The sequence below is a fragment of the Anser cygnoides genome, chromosome 3 (assembly GCF_040182565.1).
Source record: "Anser cygnoides isolate HZ-2024a breed goose chromosome 3, Taihu_goose_T2T_genome, whole genome shotgun sequence".
Taxonomy (NCBI): domain Eukaryota; kingdom Metazoa; phylum Chordata; class Aves; order Anseriformes; family Anatidae; genus Anser; species Anser cygnoides.
The window spans coordinates 119,271,774-119,277,423 of record NC_089875.1 but is presented as its reverse complement, the minus strand read 5'-3'; positions in this window follow the sequence as shown (position 1 = coordinate 119,277,423).

The following is a 5,650-nucleotide window of genomic DNA, read 5'->3' as shown; positions in this document are numbered from 1 at the left end:
CAAGCAGGGTGTATCTCCTGGGAGCTTCGCCGAGCCAAGTAAGACAAGCCCCGGGCGGCGTGGCGGGGAAACCATCTCCTTCAGTTACAAGCAGCCGTACTCATCTGCGGCAGCGGCTGTTTTGTTATGACCACTGAGCCCTTCATGTGGTGGGATGCGAACCCGGGGAGGCGTTCTCAGAGTGCTCCTCTTACAGTAACCGCTGACCAGGAAGTCGCACGCCGACACCCGGCCCGCGCTCGTGACCTATTTCTCTCCCTCTCGATCAGCATCGCCTGTGGGGTTGTCCTCGCTTGCTTTGCGGGGAGAAAATTAGCCTGAAGGTCTCTCTCTGCTTGTAATTATGGGAGCTGGACGGGTGAAAACTCCCGTGCTGATGCTCCTGAACACCAGTCAGCTCACCCTAAGGTTTGCTCTAATGGGATGAGTGGTGAAGTAGCTAATTAAGACGGTGCAGAAGTAGTTACTAAAGGAAGTCTCGCCCATGGGTCGTGAGGTTTTGCAGCCAGCTCTGTCAGCTACAAACCACACACCTCTCAGCGAGGCGTGCGCTCGTGTGGGGATTGTTTCTAAATAAAACCGACAGCAAGGGTTATTTCCTCCTAACAGCATCATTCTTAGAGTGCAGCTGGTTGTAAATAAGCCTCTAGCTCTTTTTTTTTTTTTTTTTTTAACTGCTGGCTTTTGTGTCAAGGTAGGTGGTTGGCTTTGATTCCCAGCAATCTAAGAACGTGGGGCAAATGCCATCAGGCTTCCTGTAAGCAGCACGGCCATATTGGCATCGCGGGCAGGCATGTTTAACAGCTGAGCACCACCAGCCTTTGGCTAAGGGCTCTTCCTGTTTTTCCCTCCCCGTGCAGCCACACAGGCCTTCAGTCAATACACCCAGCCTAGCTCTGGGTTTTCCCAAGAGCAAATCCCCTCCCCTGCTCCCCCTGCAGCTGGGCATCCCCTGGCTCTGAGGTGTTAGAGCAGCCTTCAGGGGCTCGGTTTTTTCACCAGGAGGACAAGACACTGCTCTAGGTGTAGAAGCAGGCCCACTGTGCCCTCTCGTAACTCGCTGAGCTAAGCAAGCCGCGGTCCCAGGTTGGTGTCTGAGCCTCGAGGCCTTTCTTATTCCTTTCCTCTTCTGCTTGCCCCTCCCTCACCTCTGCTCCCTGTCCTCCTGCTCGCTCCCCCGCCTTGGGCTGTGCCCATTTGGCAGTATTTGGAGCTCAGGCAGGAGTCCCCTTGTGTGCAGCAGCTCTCAGGGGACGGTGAAGATAGCAGATCGCAGAGACCCCTGCATAAGCATGGGCTGGGAGGCAGCACAGTGACGTGAGCCCAGGTCAAATGTCTTCTCCCAGATTTGTGCTGCGACCTGTGGATGTGTTTTCCTGCTGGTGTGAACAAGGCTTCTCTGGACTCCCGCTACAAAAAAGACAGGGACCTTCTGGAAAGAGTCCAGCGGAGGGCCACAAAGATGATATGGGGCCTGGAGCATCTTTCCTAGGAGGAAAGGCTGAGAGACCTGGGGCTGTTCAGCCTGGAGAAAAGAAGACTGAAAGGGGATTTTATTAATGTTTACAAATATCTTAAGTGTGGGAGACAAAGGAACTTGGCCAACCTCTTTTCAGTGGTTTGTGGGGACAGGACAAGGGGTAATGGCCACAAGATGGAGCACAGGAAGTTCCGCACCAACATGCGAATGAACTTCTTCACGGTGAGGGTGAAGGAGCACTGGGACAGGCTGCCCAGGGAGGTTGTGGAGTCTCCTTCTCTGGAGATATTCAAGGCCTGTCTGGACGTCTGCCTGGGCAGCCTGCTCTAGGGAACCTGCTTTGGCAGGGGGGTTGGACCTGATGATCTCTGAAGGTCCCTTCCAACCCCTTCAATTCTGTGATTGTTACCCTTGACAAGAGGCAAATGTTCTTGGGGGTGCTCAAAAGCACTACAGACCAAGTCAGCCTGTTTCCCAGAACTATTTTTTTTAAAAGTGCATAGAAATTAAATAAATATAAAAAAATCAAAAGTAGCAACCTATAGGGCTCATGACACAAACCAAGAACTGCGCAAGCCCTGTGTTTGCTAAGCCAAGGGAGCAATGGCTTGGCAAGCCAGAAGTAGACATGGCTCGTTGGGAATTAGGCCTAACAGACAAAACTCTGAGGGGGTGAATGGTTTGCTGGTCAGGCTTATGGGGATCTATGGTGTGGTGACAGCGCAATGAATGCAGGTGATGGGGTGAGTTTCCACATCAGCTGTGAGTCCCGTCTGTCCTGCAAGATGGCCTGACAGGCCCAGAGCAGAAACCTGTGCCCATGTCACCATCAGAGGATAAAATGTGAGCCTTGCCTTGATTTCCCTCCCTTGCCCCTTAACCTTCTTACCTTCTTCCACAACTTCTTTGCTCTCTGATAATTATTTTTAAACTTGTGCTTCAGAAGATTCTAGGTGAGTGGTCCAGGACTACATCTTGTACAACACTGTTCCGTTCTGGCTTTCTGTGAAACTTTTTTTTTCTCTTTATTTATTTTTCCTTCAGAGAACTATCTCTTTTTATTTTTTTATTCCTTCTCTCCTTCCCCCCCCCCCCCCCTTTTTTTTTTTAATCTCCCTTGTAACTTCAACAAAGGATTAAGAGTACATCAGATGCTCTTTGGGGGTCATGAACTAAGCAGGCTCCACTCAGTATTTTCTGGACATAGCTTTCTATGAGTGAGAATCGATAGTTTTTCTATCAAGTACAAAGCATTATGTTTCTGCTTTTATCTACATTCTTACTAAGCACAATTTGTTTGTATCGTGATCAAGGTTCCCTGTTCCAGTAAATGAGTAGCGATGGATTGTCTTCTAAGTAGCCCTTTTTTTTTTTTTTTTTTTTTGGTTTGCTTTTTCTTTCCAACTTCAGAGATCTGTACTGTACTCACTTATCTTGACCCCCTTCACATGGTAAGGCTTGCCAACAGTTGAATTTATCATCTTTCACAAGCATCTGGCATCTTCCCATCTTGCTGTGGTAACTGGCACCGATGAGTGTCGTTATCTGATCATTTGCCACACAAATCCAACCTCAAGCTTCTCTTGCTGCTGTGTTTTACTCATAGATTTCCAAGCACGCTGACTGGTAAGCCTTTGCTGCTTAAATTTTGCAAGCTGACATGAAACTGAGATGTGAAGCAGTGCTGGACTGGAAATCTCTTTTTGATGAAGAGTTTTTTGCAGCAATTTCCATCCCCGCCCACTATGGTATCATGAAAGGACAGCAAATCAGCAGGAATTTGCATTGAAACACTCCAAAACAAGCAAGAGCAAGCATTAACTGTTGAACCTCAAACTGATATGGCTGTGCAAGAGTGAAAGAGGGGTCCTGCTCTCCCCAGTCCCCTGCTGTGAGAGCTAAGGACTGTAGCTGTGAATGTTTGCCCAGAGAAACAAAGCACTGATTAGGTCACCTCAGAGTCAGGTGCATTGGTTCGGGATTGCCCTGCACCTGGTCAACTGGGTTTAGCAAGGCAAAGAAAGACGTCTTAGCTCATGATGCCAGAATTTCCAAGGGAACTTACAGCAGGATGGAATGTAGTCCTGGGGCCAAATGAATCCAGGCAGTCATCCTATGAAATGCTTCTGTAGAGCATGCACATCACCCACGTACCTGGCAGAGGAGAGCATGAAGCTGGCACAAGGCCAAGTAAATAAAAAATGGTTGTGTCCTAAGACCCAGATTTCATCGGGTTGGTAAATAAATGGTCCGAGGGAGGACAACGCTGCTGGAAGAGGGACTGGGGCATCTTTGCAGCAGAAAGATGTCTGCGTTTTGGTGCTTCAGCTGCATGACCTGGTTCTGATTTTTTCCACATTGTAGCTCTCTCAGAATTGCTAAGAAGTCTCTATTACTCATGTGCCAACCCCAGCTAAGCTTCATATCACTACCAGGTAAGGATGGGCCCTTCATTTTGACTGTTAGAAGTTACTTGGGCTGCTGCAGATAATTTACCAAAGTTACAGAATCACAGAATTGTAGGGGTTGGAAGGGACCTCGAGAGATCATCGGGTCCAACCTCCCTGCCAAAGCAGGTTCCTTAGAGCAGGTTCCTTCTATAGTTCCTTCTATATCAGGTGGTAGGACGTTGTGAGGTTATCTAATGGACCACACAGACAGCTTTATTTCAGTCTGGACTGAAATTTATTTGACTTCTTGAAAACCTCAGGGTTTTTCACCTCCCTGAGAGCAGCAAACAAAACATCCGGGTCTTTGCAAAGCAGCCTGCCCTTTGAAACACGGAGCATTGCCAGGTTCCTCGCTGTGTTTTTGGCAGTCAGTTCTGCGCTTAATACTCTTGGGACAGCCAACGGGGTGAACTTCGGGACCTGCAGGAGACCTTAAGGAGCAATAGCTGGAGATAAGGTAGGAAACGAGCAACGTTAGGATCTCATATACTGCTAGATGTCTATATACAGGCAAAGCTTTGTTTGCATTTGATAGAAATTTAAGCATGGACAGGACTTCATTGTTTTGGCTGCAGATACTGTGATTGCTCACAGTTTATTAACATTTTCCAGGCCCAGTGTATATCTGCTAGGTCAAAGGATGCTACGAAATGCCTGGCTGTGCTGTGAGTTTACGCTGTACAAGCTGACCCACCTGATTTTGCCTAGAGTAGATGAGGGAGGGCTTAGGTTCGCTGGCACAGCTGGTGGGAATAACTCCCAGCAGGAACAGCTGGGATGCTAACATCTCCAGTTAGCACAGCTGGATGTGGGGAAGATGCTTTCACCAGAAAGGGCCTTGCCTCTCATTTGGGATTTGCATTCCCTGAGCTCTGTGTCTTTGGAAATTGTGTACTTTCTGTTACGTTTGCCCATGGCGTTTTGTTGGTGCTGGAGAACGTCACACATAACCCCGAGGCGGCAGCAAACAAAACACCCATGTCTTCGCAAACCAGCCTTCCCTTTGAAACACGGAACATTTTCATCTGGGTGCATCTAAATCAAAATACCTGCAGCGTGAGACTTCCACCCACGTAAGCGTCCTCACGGCCGTGGTAGAAGTGCTGTGTCAGTGCGCTCTACTTCGAAGCACTGACTGCTGGCAGCAAATGCATTGGAAGGACGTGAGCGTGGAGGAAACTGCAGCTGCGGTTAGCAATAACCATTTTCTCTCACCAGCAGTTAATTAGTTCAGTTATCCACCTAACTCATGCCCTGTTCCTTGTCTACCCGGTAGTAACCAGCATTAAGCTTCACAGTATAAGTGCATTCTCCATTCTGGGGGAAGGAGTTTTCCTTTCCACTGAAGAAACACTCAGTATTGTGCTGAACCTTTCTTTGCAAATTCCTTTCCAATCAGATAATGAGGTGGACAACTGGGTAATCGCCCGCTTTGCTTTATTTTTTTGCTGGTCTGTTTTTACTGTCAATCTGTGTAGTGCCATTCGGTAAATCATTTTCCTCCAGGTGTCTTTAGTTTCTCTATTGCTAAAACGGTGTTAACGATGCAAACCCTAACTCCTCTATATGCTTTATGTTCTACTGAAACAGAGCTAGATGTTATCATGAGGATTTTTGGTTTTAGTTTCATGCTAATCTGTTATATGGTCCTAATGGAATGGAGTGATTTCTTGCTTTATGAGAAAAGGTTTCTTCAGAAAGGAAGGAGAACACCACAGAG